The sequence below is a fragment of the Balearica regulorum genome, chromosome 7 (genome assembly GCF_011004875.1).
Source record: "Balearica regulorum gibbericeps isolate bBalReg1 chromosome 7, bBalReg1.pri, whole genome shotgun sequence".
Taxonomy (NCBI): Eukaryota; Metazoa; Chordata; class Aves; order Gruiformes; family Gruidae; genus Balearica; species Balearica regulorum.
The window spans coordinates 23,280,516-23,301,931 of NC_046190.1; the positions used below are offsets into that span (position 1 = coordinate 23,280,516).

The 21,416-nt window shown below is 38.7% G+C and overlaps 2 long non-coding RNA genes across 2 annotated transcripts; one reads left to right on the plus strand and one right to left on the minus strand.

Annotated features, from left to right (window-relative positions):
- Positions 1 to 1,487: 1,487 nt before the first annotated feature.
- Positions 1,488 to 15,776, minus strand: LOC142602618 (uncharacterized). The gene is made up of 3 exons (XR_012836370.1): positions 15,640 to 15,776; positions 6,172 to 6,289; positions 1,488 to 2,615 (listed from the first exon to the last, which is right to left on the minus strand). It is a non-coding gene; the product is annotated as an uncharacterized LOC142602618 (long non-coding RNA).
- On the plus strand, positions 15,626 to 21,386 carry LOC142602617 (uncharacterized). The gene is made up of 3 exons (XR_012836369.1): positions 15,626 to 16,074; positions 16,967 to 17,028; positions 20,837 to 21,386. It is a non-coding gene; the product is annotated as an uncharacterized LOC142602617 (long non-coding RNA).
- Positions 21,387 to 21,416: the final 30 nt, after the last annotated feature.

Genomic DNA, 21,416 nt, shown 5'->3' on the forward strand with positions numbered 1-21,416 from the left:
GTAGTTTCATTATGTTATTTTGCATATCCTCCAAGAACTTTCACCCCCCAGCCCCCTACCCCTCCAGGAAGAAGTTAACAGATTTTAGAACTATTTCTGTATGAAAACAGCTCAAGATCTTTTTCCTCATCTCACTGAACTAGGGATGTGACAGCGCTGGAACAGCCAAACACCCAAATTCTAATACCAATTCTAAGCTAACATCCTCCTACAAGCCAAGCCTCTGTGCCCATCCATTTTGGCTATTTATGATACCATGCCAAAGTAAATTTGTTGAAATCTCTGGACTGAAAGACTCAAAACAGAATTCTGGTTAAAACAAAACAAAAACCCCAAAACAACAAACCAAAAGGTAAGAACAGCTGAGAACTGAGTTCACTTAGATTAATTTGGAATTTCAAACAGTAAAAGGAATACTGCCTGCTTACATAGCAAAGACAAGAATTAAAAAGAAATAAATCGTCAGCCCTGTGCTTGTCAGAGGAAGCCATGTTTCTGGACATCTATCACAACAAGCAAGGGAGTGGTGCCACATAAAGCAGCTGACCCTCATTCCAACACATTCAAGCCTGGGTAACAGTTACATACAATTTGACAGGGAAAGCTGGAATGGATGCTGATGTAATACACACACAGTGGAAACTAATGCTGTAGTGGCCCAGTTCGAAACTCCTCTAAAATTTTAAGTGCTGTCACCTTTTCCATAGTATCAACCCCCACCCACAGACACTATTTGAATTGATAAGCTAAACCTAAAGACATTATGCAAGCAAAAAAGTTGTGCATATTCTTAAGAATTTACCAATAAACTGAGCCTGCCAGCCTTCTCTCATTTATACTTACTTCCGCTTTGATAGGTCAACAGTTTTGCAACTTAAAAATTGGTTACCTTGAAACTGCAAAGTTTAAAATCATTACATTTAAAAAAATTAGATCATATCCATAGCTCCATTTAAAAACATGCTTATATTTTACTGAGTACACAGAACTTTTGCCAACATTACTACTTCTGCACAGATGTTTGTTATCCTTGCTTAATTGGGCACAGCAAGAATTAATCTAGAGCCAGGGCAAAGACAGAAGAAGTTAGACAACATACTGTCTCACTAAAAACACCTTCCAGAAGCAACCTAGAAAGCTGTACAATTACATAGAACACAGTGGGAACGTTAAACACAAATATACTCCCAGCAAGGGCTAACCTCCCCCACAAAGAGCAAAGCTGCAGTCAGACACTTTGGATAAAAGCACTAAAAATTTGTGTGTATCAAGGACTGTAGACCACATGGTCCTGTACACAGACTGAGATCTTCCTGGGGAACACAAAATTAACAAGTATTATATGCATAAATCCATTGTCCTTCTAAACCTTGAATCTCATACATAATTCCTGCCACCACATCCCTTAAATATTAAGGTAGAACCGCAAAAGATACAGCGAAAGAAGACAAGAGTAGATAGGAAGGGAACAAGGGGACCTCAATAGAGGTCTTACATTACAAGTGATTATGCATCATTTCACAATATTATAATCTGGAAAGCAAAGAAATTATGAAGTAACAGGTTTAAACACAAATATAAAGATAGAAATTTACTATACATCACATAAATTGCAGAATTCCCAACCACAGAACATTGTCGATGTCAAAATAGAATTTGATTGAAAAAGACTAGACTTATTAATGGCGGACAGGTCAATCAGAGGCAATTACAGATTACTAGCTAGATCCAGATCAGGATACCTCTAAACTACTGACAGTTGGAAAGATGAAAGATAAAACACAAACAAAGGAAAACACATCTTAGACATGCCTTGTTTTTTCATAATCTTTCTCTATGCATTTTCTTTAGGCCACAGTTGACACTGCTTGACCAATAGAAATTATGTAACCCTAGCCAAAAGCCTTTCCAAAAAAACCAAAACAAGTAATAACCACCCTCTTCAGCAAACAAAAAGGCCACAAAACAAAAACACAACACCAAACAAATAAAAAGCCATAAAAACAAAGACATCTAATTACCAATTGATTGTTGGGGACAAAGAATAAGAAAAAGTTAACTTGAAGAACAAATTTTAAATGAGGCAACCAGAGAAGGGCACCAAGCAAAGTTCCTTTATTAACCATTCTGCCTGTCATCAACTACCAGCCTACTAACACAGAAAGACAGTAAAGGAGGTATGATATTGAGTCCAAGTACATGAACCCTGGTAGCAACAGGTATAAGCCTAAATTAAAAGAATGACCACCTACAACCCTGGCATAAAACTGAGGGCAAGGAGGAGGAGAGAACCCCATAAAGCTGAAAAACCAAGTGATTCTGGGGAGCAACTAATGAAAATAATGGGGTGAGAAAAATACTCAGAAATGTAAAATTCCTGAGCTGGAGGAGAATGCTAAACAGACCACCCCCTTACTGATTACCACCAGAGTAAAAAATCGGGCTAAGCAGATTTTTCAATCTAATTTAGCATGGTAGCTCTCATGTTTTTCACTGAGAAGGTCAGGAAGACTGAATGTGAAAAGCAAACTCAGTACTAAAGCTTGCAAATGTTTGAAACCAAAACACCAGACTCAAGTTCTTCTATATTTTCCTCTGTATTTTTCTTCTTCTTACTGCAAAGGATCCAAAAAAGCTGAGTAAGTGAACGATGTCATTGTACTTTATAAAAGAGGCAGATCTTGCACAAAGTGTAAACATGTAAGTAATTGGGAAAAACTGATGTACCTTGCATAATAGATATGGTTGCTTTTTATATCTTGGAAATTTACACTGTTTTGAAATGCATGCTAATACTTTGCCTAGCAATTCTACCTGATTATCTTTTTTTTGTATTAGACAGAGTTATATTTCTCATCAAAACATAACTAAATATGCAGTCATATGACATATAACCTATGTCATTCATAACACAAAGCTTTAAGTGCTGGCATCCTGGCTGCATCCAGAAATCTGAAGGTACTACCAGCAAACATATTTTCCTGTTCTTCAATTCAATGGGAATAAAAGACTCAAGAGGCTGAAATTTAAACAGCATAAGAAAACAAGACTGATTCCAGCTGTATAAAAGTCTGTATTTCCAATCTGCAGTTGCTGCCTAAGGCAGCAACAGCCACTGAAGATACAGATATTCTCTCCTGGGAGAAACTTCTGTCTGCAAGAGAGGTTACTCCAATTGTGGAAGCAGAAGAATAGACATCATTAAAAAGATGACAAATGCTGTTCTACATTATCCTAGTCTAAATTCCAAATAATTTCTGCAGTACCAGTATACGTTGATAAAATCCTAGTGCAACAGAGGAAAAATTTCCCTAATGACTAAAGAATCTCCAAAGCAATTTTCCTTTGAAACTACACAAAGATGCCAGTATTTCCTCTGGGAAGATAGGTTTCTTTAGAAAAATGTCAAATGGATTTTTGGCAGTGATATAGTTTTCTTATTCCAACTTCCAGTTTCCAGTACCATGGTTTCAAAGATCTCAATCTGCCAACAGGGCAAGATGAGAAACAAGTTGTGACATTAAGTCCAAGTAAGCTTAGAGGAAGGCACGGGATTTGGCATTGCATTTCCCAAGGAACACACAGATGACAGGCAAACACATGCTTCCCCCTCGGCCCCCAAATTCAGAAATCAAGACATTTAAGTGAATGCTATTGAGGCAGAAGAATATAGTTTTCCCTCTCTAAAGTCATTTAGATAATTATAGCCTGCAAATAGTGCTGAACACTTGAAGGAACTATTAAGTAGACTTTGCAGGTGTGTCATTTTTTAAAGCCCAGACAGAAGGAAAAAAAAAAAAGCCTGACACATACACCTTTTTGATCATTAGCTTTTCCAGGAAGTTCCTACTAATATAGAAAGTTACAAGTGCCCATGTTTCAAAAGCCAGAATTCAAGTGATTAGCTTTGTCTAGACCAGTATGTGTAGCGCTCCATTAGCAGTACTATGTTTTTACAAGATCAATAATAAAATCCTTTGTGAAAGCTGATTGGAAAACCACAAAGAATGGGTTTCCAGAAGCTCATGGACAGAAAATAAAGCCTCCAGAGAGGAATCAAAGTCCTATATATCAGCTACTGTTGCGAACATACCTTATGTTCAATGAGTATATCGTGCTACTATTTCTTTTCCTTCTGAGGAGGTAAACTGCTTGTGAGATGAAGGATCAAGGACTGCACTATTAAAGACAACTAGTAACTGAGAGCCTTCACATGCTGTCCTGAGCTAGGGCACCTATGGATGATGAGGTAAAATCCTGGCTTTCATTAAAAGGGACTGAGGGTTTATCACCCCCCCAAAGATGAAGAGGTTTTCCACGACCTCTTTAAAGCAGACCAGAGCTGGCCTTCACCAGTCCGTGACAGACTCAAAGTCACCATAACTGCTTCTCTTTAATGTGATAATATTATCAGTCAACAGAAATTCCTTAGGTAAGCAGCTAAGGCAACTTCTCCCCATTCTGACAAAGAAAACATAAACAAATTAAAAACTCCACACTAGCCAAACAGGTTAATACTCATAAAAAAGGGGAGAATGGCAGACCCTTCATTTCATTTGACATCACCTTCCTCTGTATTCAGTAGTTGTTGGGGTTTTTTTGTTTGGTTGTTTGGTGGTTGGTTTTTTTAAGAACAAAGAATGTTGGCAGAATTAAAACTGCATGACTACACACCTAAATAATGGGAATAGGCAGAGGAAGGAAAATTCAAACATTAATTTATGTGCTAAAATTCTATTTATTGCCTACAGTCATCGTGGGGGAGGACAGATATAAGATCATTGTGGGGGCAAGTGAGAGGCAAGCTATTTCTTGAATTGTTTTTCAGTTGTTACCAACTGTGTGCAGTCCAAAACAAGCAGCTGGATCTCACTTTGGTATTCACACTAGAAAGCAGCTATGTCATATAAATGTAATTTGGCAAACCGGAATGCCCATGCAGAACAGAACACCACCACACAGCACTGCGGCAATCTGGCCCTGAACCTGGAGCTCTCCTTAAAAATACATAAATGAAAATCAAGTATTTGATCTTTCTCCAACACCAAGGAATAACAAAGAAATGTAAAATAGGTATTTAAAACAAAACTGACCAGTTTCATCAAGAAAATATTACTACTAAATAGAGAAATTTCTTCCTCCCCACTCTAAGCAGGTATTAACCTCTTCATAAAACTATACTAATTATATCCTATAGAGGCATATATTATGATAGTTTCTATATTTTTTCCTTTCTCATGACATAACTCTGAGACTGAAGGCAAAAAGATTTTTTTATACAGTCTCAAAAAAAAAATCTCCTGAAGAGATTTTTTTTTAAAAAACCTAAATGCATCTTTTCTTTCCTCTAAAAGACTGAGAAGTAACTGACAATGCTGTTCTTTTAAAAACATTTATACAGTTCAGTCTGCTTAACAGCTGATTGCAATTAAACAAAATTTATTTTTGGCCTCTTTCTGTCCTTGTTTATATCAGTAACAAAAAAAAACCCCACAAGAAAAAAAGAAACAAAACAAGTTTAGTTGAAGCAACAAGCTCAGCAACAGGCATGTTGTACAGTGCCTTGGTGACTTCCTGCTTAAAAGCCATCCTCAAGTTATCTGGTAGGTCTGAGTTTTGTCTCAGTTTTATTAGGAGAAAAGAGTGTGCTGGCTCCCTTGCTTTAATTCTTCCTGTGTGCATCATATCTAAGTTATGCTACATCCCACCAACAGCTACAATTTGTTCTGAATATTGTCATATGTGTCAGAATCCTCTATTTCTTGTACAAAAATTAATGTTTGCTTAGTCAAGTTCCTCCATAGTTTATTAAAATTTAGAACATAGAATTTCATATTTTGGTTAAGTTCTCTTAGGAAAATGGCTTGATCTATACTAAATCTTCACAGAAATATGCTTCAAAGCAGGAGTTAATCTATCCACAGCCTCAGCCACTTCTTAGGACAGTTAGACAGCAATTTCTCTGCACTCCTTTTCTTCCTGAGCTGGTGCCTCTAATTCTTCAGTCTCATGTGATGCCATTTTTACTGAAGGAATTTACTGAGCACTTGAAATGATCAGCTCATGCAGTTAAGAACAAATAATCCTGAAGAAGTGGAGTGTGATCAACAAGTAAAGAATAACAGAATAACTGATGCTAGAAAGAACCCCAGAGGCGGTCTCTAGTCTAACCTTATGCTGACAGCATGACCAAGAAGTCAGATCAGGTTGCTCAGGCTTTATCCAGTCAGGTCTTGAAATCCTCTAAGGATGGAGACTGTATAGCCTCTCACTCAAATGCATGACAGTCCTAAAGGAGGGGAGAAAAAAAAGAAAGAAAAAAAAAAGAAAAAAAGTCTTCCTTACAACCAGCTGAAACCTCTCTTGTTTTAATTTATGTCCATAAATTCATGACATACTTGATATCCTTCCAGATGAAAGTTCCTACTTCTTATTTATGAGTGATTTTGACAGGCCAAATGAGGACATTAGTATGACTGGACAAATGAAGACATTATTGTGTCCTATATAGAACAGAGACCTATTGGGACTCCCGTATCAGTTCAATAGGCTGGCATCATATAAAAGTAATGAAAATTTAGTATGTAGAAAACACTGAAACATTCTCAGAGTTCACCTCAAGAAAACCATTTCCATTGTTTTATTGAAGTAAATATCAAAATTTGAGTGTTATTAATACTTCACCTCAAGAAAACCATTTCCATTGTTTTATTGAAGTAAATATCAAAATTTGAGTGTTATTAATACTCAAGGCCATTCACAATTACACACAAGATTAATATCATAATTCATGCACATCTTTAGATAATAATAGGGGTCCCAGCATTTAGCCTTCATGTCATTACTCAAATGCATTCCAAACAAGCTGGAATAAGAAAAGGAAGGGAAGCCCATGAACAACGTGGAATATTGTTGCACTTTTTTTATTGATACCATCAAAACAAAGTGGGATGGTAGAGACAGGAAAGAAGCACTACAGCTAGCATAACTATTTTCAGACCTGCCAGAGACAGCTAGATTTGAAGTAAAACAATACTAAAACAAATTAGTATTTAATGTTTTTTGCTGTGAAAATCCAAATTAAAAAAAAAATATGCAAAGATGTTTAAAGAGTTTAGGATTAATTAGAAATCTTATTTTAGGCTTTGGATTCCTGTTCAAACAATTTTACATACTATTTTTATTTACCATGCATACATGAGATAAAATATCTCAAAGGTTAAAATTTATTGATAAATGACATATCAATCCTAACCTCTGTACAAACAGTACATATACTCCTTATCTGAGGAAAAAAGCAATACAATTTTGTAATTGATACTTGAAGTAATATTTTTCACAGCAGAATTAAGTTATTCAGTTGGGCATGACACTGCAACGGTCATGCGTTTTCCACCTTTTCTCTCCCAAAACCTCACATATTCCTCTGCAGAATAATCCTGAAAAAATAAGATCTTGTTAGTACTGCTGCTTCTGCCTAGAAACGTTCCCAGAGCTACGCAGTCAGAAAAAGAAACTTCAACTCGAAACTGTCACTCTTTATCCTTAACCTTGTGAAGCTCTCTGTTCTGGTAGAGATGGCAAGACTCTATCGTTTTCTGTCTGTGAACACTGGCAGTTCCTACCAGAGCAAGAATCGAAGACAGTGGAATTGCCCAGGTGCCTTTCCAGGCTGCAACTGTGGTAACAGACAAACAGGCAGAGTAGAACCCATCACAAGCAAAAAGTGAACAGAGAAAAACAAAATGGAGAAGTGGTAAATAGCTCAATTTATGTGATAATTATACTGCTGAATATGACTGCTATAATTATTAACAGTAAATGGACTAATTGAAGAAATGCATTACTAAATTAATGAAAAGTACCTTTCTATCTCTCCTAAAAAGGAAGAGCCCTTTAAGAAAATACATTTGTACAACACAAGGTGTTTCTTCTCAAAAGATGGCTATTTCCATATCAAATCTATAGTCTTACACCCAGCTATCTAAAAGGAGAAGATAATATAAATATCTTTTTGCTAACAGTAAAGTTATATTCTCTCCTTGCCCATTGTCTCCTGAAACAACGCATTTTAAGATGTTTAAAACGATGTATTAAAAAGCTTCCATGAAAAAATGCATGAAAGTTGTCTAGGTTCAAGAATTTAAACAAATTAGGAGCACCTTAAAAACAGCACTTTCAATGAAAACTGTTGTTTATCCTGCAGCACTGCCAAGCTCAAACTGCAGCATTCTTTCCTGGTTCTCTTAGAGAAAAATAAATAAATCTATATTTAAAATCTATCAAGCATCCATAATCAAGAGGATCCTGAAGTTTTTGTTGCCAATGCTTTTCTTAACATACTTCAAAAAGCATTTACATGTATTTTAATAGATGATATCTGGGGAGTTTAAGTACTGCATGGATTTGTTGTGCACAACAATGTCCATAACAGACATCACAGAGAATGCTGCAGTTTACTAATCACAAGTTTTATGAAGCTTTGCTATCTATTTATTAGCATGCCTCAGGTACAGTAGAATGGAAAAGTTTTAGGGAACAGCAGATTATATAATCAACACTTTTTTTTTTTTTTTTTTTTTTTACATTTTCCCTCCCTTTCCCCCCCATGACCTATTTTTTGAATAACACATAGATATAGTGAGGACATTAACCTGTTTCCATGTCATAGTACCGCTCATGAGATGCATTAGCTGTTGTTTATCGATCCATTTATAAGTTCATTCTACTGGGAATACCAGCTGGAGGATCAGAAAGTCTTTTGCTATCCTCTGTTTTGTGATACATTTCACTGATTAACTATTTCCCAGAATACATTTATTTTAACATTTTGTGGAAATGCTTACAGAAGAATCCTCCTCTTCAAACAGTCTCCCACATCTGAATCACTCTCACATATTTTTAGCCCATTCATTATTTTCAAAAGTCAAATTTAATAAATCACATACTTTTTTTTTTTTAATAAAAACATAAGAATTACATGCACCAAACATTACTACAAATACTGATTTACATTTTACTAGGTATTAGAAATAAACAAGGTAGCTGGTCTTTAGTCAAGAGAGTAAAATGCCAAAACAAGTTTCATGCAGATAGAAAGAAAAGAAAAAAGAAAACAAAAAAAAAAAGCTAGTTTCCCCTTGATTCCCTACAGGCTTGTTATATGCAAACTGTTCCTCCCCACACAGTATACAGTGTGTATTTCTGTATAAATTTTGGTGAGGCAAACTGTACCATAAAAAAGAAATCTAAACAAGGCACTAATATGTGATTATTATTTCTTACAGATAATCCTACCTGCTTCTGCCTTTAGCATTATTAACCTTTGAACCAGCAATTACTTACTGCTTATTTGCAATGTATATACTCATAAAAACCTACCTTTGTGCCAAGAAGTGTTTATACCATTTTGTAAGCTTGACTGCATTTTAAAAATAGACGTCTACAATAAGCCCACATTCACTGTTCTGATTTAAACAGGATGAGAAACAGCTGAGCTTTAACTGTCTGAATTTTCAGACCTGTAAAAGACAATAAGGGAAAGTAATTCCAAAAGCCAGGCTTCTAGCCTTCATATTCAAGGACTGCACTGCAAGCTTGACCAAATCCTTGCAGCAAATCAATAGTGGCAGAATGTCACGAGCCAGGGCAAATATATTTTTGCAAAATAATTAAGCAAAAGATCACCAGGGTTCATATCCTGTCACACTTTTAGACCCAACCACAATTTAGTGAAGTCCTACCTGCAACATAAAATGGTATCATTTCAGGCTTGGAAAGATGTTCAAAAGAAGGAAACATTCACAATTTAAATCTACGAGGTTTTAAAACCTGATTAATCCTAAAAAAAACCCTGAAACAAACAAATAAACCCCACAACAACAAAAAAACCCAAGGATTCAGACATTTTTGCTTTTAATGACAGAACCCCTGGGAAATGAGTGCAGTGCAAGCAAAGGAGTGGGAAAAAAATGACAAAACAGATACGGATCACATACTGTATACCAAAATTGCTATGCAAAAAAGGGAAGATATTGCTCTAAGTAGGATGCTATAACTGAAAAAGGGAGAGAAAACAAATGTGACCAAGGATATATCAGACAGCATGATCATAAGCCTCATTTCATTAGTAACTAGGCAGCAAATTATTTTTATTGCCCACAGAAGCATCTGACCAAAATCAGTTTTCTTCCAACACTTTTTGAATCAGTTGGCCAGTTTCCAACATTCTGAAATAAAACAACAGAGATCTCAAAAGTATTTCATATTCCTACAGACTACATGAAAATTGATGGTCAGGTGGAGGAAAAAGACCCAATTTGCACTTTTAGTGCGGAGGAAGTAGGAATATTCAGCTCCTACATATTTGATTTGGCAGCAGGTCAATCAGTACAGACTATCCACAGCACTGTCCCTTGTTATGGAGGGGAATGGGATTAAGGATTGGAGGAGAATGGATAAGGAGATAAAAAGACAATCCAAATACATCCAAATGTAAACTTTATTATTTTTGCAGCTCACAGAAACTACAACCTGCAAACAGTAACTTGTCTTAATAGCCTTGCAAACTGAGAATAACTTGGAAAACTACTTAAATTTCTTGACCTCCTTGTGTTAAGTAGGTTGCCTAGAAACATCTTACCTCAGAATAAATGGCAAAATGGATTATGCGCTCCTGTCTGCGTATTTCAAATATTTTGTTGAATCTATTTTATGAAATCCATGCAAATAATTTTCCATTATACTTTTTACAGCATTGAATACAATGAAGATACTCAATGAAGAGCAAATGAAGTAGACACGTAATAATGATAATATATTCTGAAAAGGCTTCCATAGATAAATACAAACCTGGATACAACATGCAGAAGTGTTTGTGAGGTGACTCAGCTCCTAATGATATTTCATTTAAGTTCATTTTCTTAGCAGCAGCCTGAGGTTATTAATAACTCCCAGTATGCTACTTAGAGCTCTGGATTCATTTTCCTGTTAATGGTAGCAATAGGTTCGTCGTTAATAGTCTCAAGATAATGCTGGGTTTTGCCACATGGCTGGATTTGTATGAAGTTTCTAATGAAAAACTGGAGAGTGTAAGAAATTGTAGCTATATATAACTTTAGCGTCCTCACATGCACAGCAGGCAATTGGAATGGACACTGTTCTAGTATTTACAAGTGCAAACGATGCTCAATATTTACTCCATGTTCTGTTTAAAAGGACTACAGGGACGTTAAACAAGAGAACATATGGATAGATCAGAGGATTGGTAATGCAATACTGAGCTTTTCACCTCTAGGTCATTGGTTCAAATCTAAACTAGTCGGTAATGAAGGCAAACTATTATCATCTGACAGCTCTGGCCTTCGCAAATTGATTTGTCAGGCTCAGTCCAGTTCCCATCAAACTCAAAATTCACCATTACAATTTGCATTCCTGAAAAAAAAAACTTCACCCCAGCAACGTAACAAAAAATTAAACAGATACAGAAGTAATGTCCTCCTCCTTAGGCAGCATCTCCAGACCAAGACCTAGGGAAAGTGCCAGAAGACCAGTGAAAATTACACCACTAGCAGCACAGCACATCATTCTGTGGATAAAGATTACTTCTACCTCTCAGATACCCAATTATAATTACTTCTGTACCAGCACAAAGCTTTCAGGTTTTTTATTACTAAAGAAAGAAGACACCAATATGCAGGGTTTAAAGCTGAAATTTCACAGTGCGGCTTAAAGATTTCTTTGGATATCTTGTTCAAAGACACATTTCATAAGGCTGAAAGTTTTGAAGAAAATGGTCACAGTGCTCTATAAAAGGAATATCAAATTTAATATCCGTTTTGTTATTATGTATTTGTAGCCAAAACGTTTAAACAACACTTGTAGCAGCAAAACTTAAGAATTTTATTTCCTGCAGATGGGTTTAATTCAGAAACTGATTTATTTACAAGTTACAAGAGGTCATGTTTTTACAGTATTTCTTCATAGATATGTTAGACAGAAAAACGTACAGGTTAGTCCATAACAGCACATAATTTTCTGCATGCTTTCATAAATGGAACAAAAATGGTTTTAAGCTTCAAAACCAGAAGTCTAGCCTCTTCCTTTGTCTCTTGATAGTTTGAGACAACTCAAACACTCTGCAGGTGCCACAGTTCTCCATTTTACCAAGTGATAACTGCTACAGAAGTGAATAGAGACACTAAGTTTTAATATAGCACCTTTAAGATCATCTTTAGTTCACGTAATTAGGGCACTAGACAACAAGATCTACTGGAAGTTTTACACTCTATGAACATGAAACGTTACTTCTAACATTCAAGAATACAACAGAAGACATACAGCTCACAAATCTTGGAAAGTGTGGGAAAAAAATAACTTAAGCAAGAGTCTCCTGCCTTTCTTGCAGGTTCCTTGGTTTTTACTGTGGTGTTGATAACATACAGGAGTTTTTCCTTCCTTTTCCAACAACTCCAGAAACAGAACACTTACTGTAACTTTAGGAAAGCCACAACACATTAACTCCTCAACTGAATGATTGCACATAAGTTTAGCAAGTGGAATGATTTAGCGGGCACGTAATCTATTGCTATAAAATCAGAGTAGCATAGCCAAGTGATACCCTAGTTTGGCAAAACACTAGTCCTGTGTCCTGTAGATAATGGCTGGTGAGAACCACCCAAACCTTTTAACTTCCTCAGGTCACAGAAAAGCAAACCCCATGCATCAAGTGGCATAATGCAGAGAAAAGAAGGAATAAACTGCATGCTAAACTTGCATGTCAAGAGACATGGTAAGAGACCTATATATTGTGTCACTTGCCTTAGAAAGCGTGCAGCTAGGAGTCTTACACGCAGGGCACAAGCTTAGGAAAGGGAATTGCCTACAGATGAAGGCAAAATCTTCAAGACTAAAGACTGCAGTTAACAGGAACAATAGAGAGATCCGTGCAAGACAATCAAAATTCCTCAACAGTCAGTAATAACATTTCTTGCTGCTCCTCTCTGCTATTAAACACTGCGTATCTGTGTTAGGGAATGACCTCCAGTGACAGAAATACACAATAACTTTGGAACGGTGACTGCAGCCACCACTGATAGGAAAGAAAGAAATTAAAAGGCAAAGTTTAGACAAAGGCAAGGAGTATTTCAGAGAACAAATTAAAATAAACTGTTTGAATAAATGTGGGTGGAACATATGTTAGGAAAATGAAGGATGTGTAAGGAATTTAAATTTCAGAATGTTGCATGAGAAAAATGGAAAGACTAATAAGTTATAATAAACCTGCCTGTTGGCACCTGTAGAGGACATACTTTTATTGGTTCTGAACAGTAAGGTAAGCAGATTTTAAAAAAAAAGAATAGCTGTGATTTTTTATTATTCTTTCATCATCTTACCTCACTTTTCTTTTTTGTATCACCTGCTGCATTTTGCATAGTTACACGAAAAGTTATTCAGGACAGCCACAACTGTTCTTTATATAGATATGTTTAGAGAGTACTCAGACACAATGGAGGCTACATTCTGATTAGCATGGATAGAACCTACTATAACTACAATAATGTGATACCTAAAAGCGCTGCCACTATTCTTTCATCTCTAGGTAACAAAGTTTTTGAAGCTCCACAACTGGGAAATAAACACACTTTCTCTTCCATGTACTCTCCATGAAAATTCACATAAGAAGGCTTAATGCCTAATAACATCAACAGGACTGGATAAAGAAGGATTTAAATTCCCATTATCCTTTTTAATGAACTCGTGACTACAGTCTCAAAATAGACTGTTAACCCAGAACAGAGAGAACAACTGACATAATTTTTACCTGCAATGACTGAAAGAAATGATCTGAAATGCTTTTACAGCTGTCACTAGCATAACGAAAGCAAAACTTCTAAATTCTCTGTGATAACTGTAAGCTTGTCTGTACTGGACAAATCAAGCACACCTTCCCCCTCACCCCACCCCAAGAACACTGTGGCAAAAGGCTTCCCGGCTGGCATCATCCAGGTGAGGGAGAAAAAAAAAAAAGAAAAAAGAAAAAAGAAAAGGCTCCTATTTAATTCAGTCTGAATGATATGCAGCATGCTTGATTAGCTATATACTCTTGATTAGATGCTGGAATAGAATTTAAAGAGTATCCTGTCTAGTGAAATTATCATTATTTCTATCACTCCCTAAATGAGAACAAATTTCAAAAACTCATTTGAATATTTTTTTTTGCCATAATAAATTTTTTGGTAATTATTTTTAAAAGCCATCATGTTCAAGTTATGTATTACCACCCCAGTTTAGTTCTCTGCACAGCAGTACTTTCTTTCCCTCTGGAAACAAACACAAGACTATCCATAGTGCTATTGCTGCTATTGTTTTCCAAAACTGCTATTCAATGTCAAGTATATTGCAGCACAAAACCTTTCAGTTGTAGATTTTTTTTCAAGTCTGAAGAGTAGCACAAGCTTAGAGAGGTGTGTTTTCAGTACATACTTCTTTCAAACTGCATGAGAAATTACACAACGATTTTTCCTCACATTTCACATGCATATTTTTTCCATTATTATAACACTCAGAGTTTGTTCTGAAATCTGAAAACCTCTTTGAATTCTTCTCACGATCAGCCACTACAACAACTTCACTCAGCTGAAACACCAGAAAGCCATTGTGTCTGCAACTTTTTGAAAGCAAAAGGTGGGTATTGTTATGGTTTCTATTTAGGGCTGTAATCCTCATGAGTCCTCACTCATAATCCTCCTACTGAACGAAGAGTTTCAAGTGAAATCAGATCCTGGAAAAGCAAACAGCTTCTGCTCTTAAAAAAAAAAAAAAAAAAAAGGGAACCACATGCCATACTTCTGCCTACCTTGGACCAACATAGTAAATATAATACTATAACTGAGCAGCTTCTTCTAACCAATAGCTTCTATGCAAGTGTAACTTCTAATGGCTGTTGGTCATGTCTGAGTTATTAACCAATATAATGCAATGTCAGTGATACTAGCTTCAAAGATCCCGGCTGCTAAAAGACCTGTTTAGCCACCAGAATCCTCTTTTTTTCGTACCTGCTATTCCTTTCTCCTCCCAAGCCGCCCAGCTGCAGGCATGCAGAGCAGGCCCCTCACTCACAACTCCACCGGAGGTCAGGCCCCGGGGGCCACGGCGGAGCCTCAGCACAGAAACCCTGCTGACCGCAGCCTGCCCACGCGTGGGCTGGCTGCCCCGCCACCAGCAGAGGCCAGGCCGTGCGAGCATGCGGGACTGCTCCCTTTTACAGAGCTGGGAGAGTCACTGGTGGGTCTCCAGACACATGGAACAAGCAACCAGTTAGTTAACGGTTAGGTTTTTTCCCCTGAGGGGACGGGACGGGACGGGAGGAAAGAAACCTCAAGAATTCCCGACAGCGGTGGATCCAGGGTTCCCGCCGCAGCCCGTAGGGACCCGGCCGCTGCCGGCACCGCGGTACAAACTGCCCCGGCCCCTCACCCAGCCCGCCCGTGCCGCTGAGGGGAGCGACCCCTCCCGTCCCGCCACCGGAGCCACGGCCCCGCTGCCGCCAGCGCCGCGAGGGTCAGTATGGCTCCGGAGAGCCGCAGCGGGACCCCGCTGAGGAGAGGGGAGGATGGTGGCGGGGCGGTAAGTCCCTACCTGCCGGCGTCGAGTCCCGCCGCAGCGCGCAGCATCCCCTCCCCTCGACCGCCCTTATCCCCTGCTGCTATAGCTACGGGGAGCCGCGGCAGCCGCCTCTCGCGAGAGGCGCCATCTTCCCGCGAGAGCCGCGGGCCGCGCCGGCGGCGAGGAGCGCCTCCTCTCGCGAGAGGCCTGAGGGGGTCCGGTCCGTTTTGGTCCGGTCCGGCGAAGTTCGGTCTGACCCGGCTTCTCCAGCGCTATTTCTCATTCCGTCAGCCCAGAGCAGCCCTTCCCCGAGTTGGGGCACTTCAGAGGGCAGGCGGCCTGACCCGGTGTCGCGTCCCAGAAGGGGCGAGAAGTCTCCGGAGTGTTTAATCCCCTCGTTGGGAGGCAGCCTGTAGAGCTGTCCCCGGACTCGGCCCGAAGCCAGGGCGTAGCTAAGCGTAATTTCAGGTGTGTGTGGGGTTAGCTCAGCCCCGGTAAACCGCCTTACACTGTGGAGGTGGCGGCGCTCAGGGGTCGGTGGTTCCCGGGTCTGGAGCGGGGCCGGCCGGCTGAGCGCCGAGTGAACCCCCGTTCGAGGCGGGCCCGGCCCGGCCTCGCAGGGCACTCGCTGCCCGCAGCGCCCAGGCTCGTTTCGCCCGGAGCAGGCTTACCGCGGTTAGGTGCTATAAACTGACGTAGCAGGGGTTGCTCGATTGAGCTGCCTGGATAGAAATATCTTTTTCTTGCCAGAAAAGAAATAGGTATGCTTGCAGAATATGTAAAATCTCTAGCAATTGCAAAGTATGGGCTCTGATAGCTGTGAGATGTGACTGGAACCAAAGGTAACAGTCCAACGCATTCATGTCTAGCAAAAGTTCATGTGAGAGCTGGGTTTCCTCACAGGTTACAGCTGTAACATCCTATGTTCAATATCATCTGTCCAAGTACTTCGGGCGTCAATTAGACCATCTCAGGATTTGGGAAAGTTTGAATAAAATACTTTACAAATTTGTATTTTGATTTTCTGAATACTAGACAATGTGTAAAATTAATACTAAACTCACATTCCTTGAATTGCATCAGCTGCATGTTGCAGTATGTGATTTTCCTGTCACCACAGAATGGTAATAATATTAACTCTGGCATAGAGGTATTTTTGATGATATCCAAGAAACACATCTCAAGCCCACTGAATTGAATGGGTCCTTTCCTATGAATTCAGGATCAAGATGACTGGGGGACTGCCATTTCCATGAGCAGTTGGTATCAGTGCTAGCACCCTGGATAAACAATGTAATTAATTACTCAAACATGAAGACATGAGGGCTAATGGAGTTTCTTTTCTGTCCTTGTATTTCAGCATTCCTAACATCTGAGAGATATGTCTTTTCTAACAATCCTTAGAGGAGTGCCACCAGCTCTGTAAGTTGTGGAGGAAGTTCTTTTTAACCAGTTGTTGAGCCCTGTTTTTATATATAAGAAGTGAGCAAGTTGATGCATAATGTTCTGCATCTAAAAGATGTATTTCTGTATGCCAGAATTGCCACTTTCTGATAATTCAGGTATACCGTCAGTGATATACCAGATGCATAGAGTATGCCTGGAGGACTGGGACTACCTTTTGTTTTGCCCAGAGCAAGCGCTTAAAGCATACTCTTTGTATATATGGGTGTCTGCAATGCTGTTTGTACCACTGCTGTTAATATAGCATTTCTAACACCACTAAAATAATGAAGAAAAAAAAAAAAGTTTGTGCATTTGGAAAAATGCTTGTTGACTTGTTGTGACTTCCCATCCCATTTCAGTCTTTTGCTTTAGGAATCAAACCAATCATACTGGGAGAGAGAACAAATGAGGAAGGCTTTGAGCTTCTCTTAGTGACCAAAGATAATTAAGAGAAACATTTAGAGACAGTAGATATAATGAAGCCCTGAATCCATGCTAGCTTCAGGCCCATTAAAGTATGGCTGTTTCTGTAATAGAATATGGAAGTAATTATTCATCTGAGCCAGGCACCGTGGAGTTTGACTGAAGCGCTCTTCAGTGTAATTGAATTTGTATAGCATCTGTGAGCAGGGGAGGTCCTATGCGGTAAGGCCCATAGGTTGTCCCTAGGCTGGCCAGCAGAAAGTTTCTCATTTGTTTGTCCCTCCTTCCAGGGGCCACTTTGTTTTCCCTGCAGTGAATGATGTATAATGAGATTGTTGCTTAAGGCAGGATCTTCCCCCAGTAAGAAGGGGAAGTCTGCAGAGTCCTTATTTACCCTTTTGTGTAGAGGGATATTTTGGAGCACAAGTAAAGCATTGCTTAGTGGGTAGCCTTTTTCACTGCTGTTAGTGCCCTCCTTGTATGTTTTTTTTCTCCCCAGCTACAAATGCAGGGACCTGGAATAAAACAGTGGTGCTGCCCTTGGCTATGTGTGAGCCTTGGAAGAGTTGAGACCTGTGTGAGCCTGCCGTAGTATGGTTGTACCTTCCCTGTCCAAATTCCCCAAAAATTAGTGTTCCCAGTAGGCCTTGTTAGAAGAACAAGGAAGAATAACTATTTTGATTTGGCACTAGAAGAAGAACTTATAACCATAAATTAATCTCGCCTTATTTATGCATTTATTTATTCACTGTGGATTTTTGAAAGGCAAATGTTTGTTATAAGTCTGGCTGGAGCTATACCTATAACTTCTTCCTGTTTTTTAAAGGATAGTAGCCCCTGTCTGCAAATTTATGTGTGTCAGTGCTCCCGGAAAGTACATCGGATGGGATTTTCTTTAAATGAAAAACACACTTCTAAAATGAAAAAATCTTTGCACAAAACATTTTCTAGTTTTTTAATTGTTAATCAAAAGGTCAAAACAAAAAAAAAGAGCCTACAGGTTTTCTTGAAAAAGTTGGAAGGTATGCATTAAAAGTTTTGATATAAATAATGTTTCTAAAAAGTATAATTGAAAATTAAAGGCAGAGTTTATATTTGAGAATTTGTTTATTAAGCTGACTGGAGTTTAGACTGGTTTTAAGAGCATTGCTTCAGAGTGGTTTATGTAGTTCTCTTCCCTTTACTGCATGTGTTAATTAACACAATATATATCTGAGCAAGTACTTGCACTCATTAAAGCATCATGTAAGCTGTACTGCAAGCAGAAGATGATCATCACAGAAAAGACAACACTTACTGTGTGTTAAATACATAGAGAGCAAGAGGTACAGCATCAAGGCACTGCTAATTAATTACATCAGCTGAAGAGACTTTTACTAGTACATGGATATAATTAATAGTGTCTCAAATCCCACACACTCAGCAGTTCACAAAAGTTGTAGGGTTCCACAAAATGTGTGCAATCTTGCTTCTGCATGTGTCTGCAAATTCTGCTTGATTATCTGTGGTCCTGGTCAGGCACATGTCCAAGACAGAATAGGCAACTTGTCTAAACTAGTTTGTAACCTGCAATTTGAGGATTTGGACATAGATGAGATTGCATATAAATGTATTAATGTACTGTGAGCCAGCAGGCTGGCTTGCAAACTTTTCTAATACTCATTCAGGAGAAATGAGCATACATGCTGCTGATGGGCAGCAATGGACTCCATAAATTGCCAGAGAAGTGCTAACAGCAGCTTGTTTTGCTAAGGGGCAGTCCTTTGGAAGTGGGGCATTTGCCGGATGATCTCACCTGTGGCAGTCTTCTGTGGAAGAGAACATATACTTGCAGACAAGCTAGGCAGGAAAAAAACCTCAGTGCAGTGAATTTTCAACCCTTGTGCCACAAGTCAGCACTTCCCATGGTGGGAAAGCCACACCCAGACCTCTTTGCTCCATAGCAGATCGATCATCTTAAGGCTTTTGGCTGTCTGGTGCCTGCCATCTTGTGTAAGAAAAGTGAACACATTTTATGTCTTCACAGTATGATTTTTAAAAAAAGTAAAACAAGACAAAGCCCGTATTCTACTAACAGCCTGAAAGTGTTCCAAATTTTATTTCAGAGAGTCACTAAGCCTAATGACAAAGCCATCTCCTCTAAATGCTCCGTCAATAACAACATCAAATGTAATTCCCAGATGTTAGTTGTATGAATTATATCATCATCATCACTAATGGCAAGCTGCTCACATGAGAGAGACAAGTATGAGATGCAAACCCTTTGATTAGGGAATACATTGCATTCAAATGGAAGATTTTCTGTGCAACACAGAAGCATAACAACTGTGCTACTATCTGCCAAATATTTATGCCATCAGCTATAACTTCAGGCAAGATTTTAATATGAGTCCATATTTAGGGATAGTATTGCTGAGATTTTGTTAAACGCCTTTCTTTTACGTTAAAACATGGGCACTGTTTTTTACACACTTTCAGTATGGCTTGGATTCTTTATCATACAAGTTGCCTTACATGAGAGAAAGATTTCAAAGCTTGGAAACTGTAAAATAATATTCCACAAAATTCTATCCATTCTGTTTTTCATGGGGCAGCCCCTCTCTATTAAATGGATTTTTGGCTGCTGTTCCATGGAGTATCAGCTTAATATCCAGTACATCCTCTATGAGGGAGCTGTAGCCTGCCTCTACAAGAGGATAGGCTCAATAATTTGTTAGTTCTTTTTTATCTTGAATTACAATGATCCTGCTTAAAAGCAGATGACTGAGTTTCCATTCTGTAGCTCCTAGTATGTGGGGGAAATCCACTGTAATTAAATCTTATAAAATCCTCTTATTCCCAATATAAATAATTCTCTGACATAGGCAATTCCCCTGAGACTACATCATAGCCCAAGGAAAACAAAGAGCAGGAGCAGTTACTTACTACTTCTTAAATATTTGATCATTTTGAACAAACTTCTGCCCTGATTACAGTAGCTGCAAGCCTCACTGAAATTATTTTTGAGACAGAATTTGGATTACTGATTTTTCTCACTTTTAATGTTACTTTGAATAATGACTAAACTAGCATATATTTTAAGCTATGTTAACAGCAAGACAATAGTTGTCAGAATTGTTCTAAAAAACGTAGTGTTGTATCTCCCATTTTTTACTAGAAATAAAAGCACATAAATCCTGCTTGACAGGATTTGAGATTGCAAGTGTACTGGCAAAAGCAGAGCTATATGCCTCATTAAGCAGATTTACCAAAACTGAAGGATCCTCTTAGCTTACAAGTATGAATTATAGTAATATTATTAATAATTTGAAATGATACAATACTAATTCCAAGCACATTGCAACTTTTTATCCCCATTTAGGGTTTGGGATGATGGAGCACACAGACAAAACCTCCTGTCAAACAGTACATTATGAACCAGAGCGAGCTTCAGGTATATACCCAGTCCTTTGACCTACTTGCTGGATACCACTGCCTTCTTTGTATGTGGGAACATTGAAACTACACCACCAGAGAGCACTGTGCTATTTCTGCACAGTATTTCTTACCTTTCCCTGCATGTTTAAGGACCTATTTTATTTAGTCTTTTTTTTCTGTGCTCCAGTAGAACTCAAATGATTGTTGTGATTATATTGGAATTCCCAAACATTTTTGGTATCATTGCGCTGCGTGCATCAACAGCCCTTAGTTGCCCTGACCAGCCTCACCTGGGACCTTCATCCCAGTTATGGCCCAGAAACTCCATTTAAGCTCAGTCTTGGGCCTGGGGCACTTGTCTGAGCTATGTTGTAGGGGTGCTGGCCTGCACTGTTGTCTCCTGGCTATACCTGAGACTTGTACTGTTGCTAGCCTGTCTCATAGATGGAGACCCACAGTGTAGCTTGTGTCCAGCCCTGTCTCCTTTTGCTCCTGACCAGACTCCCTGGATGGCCCCTGCGCCT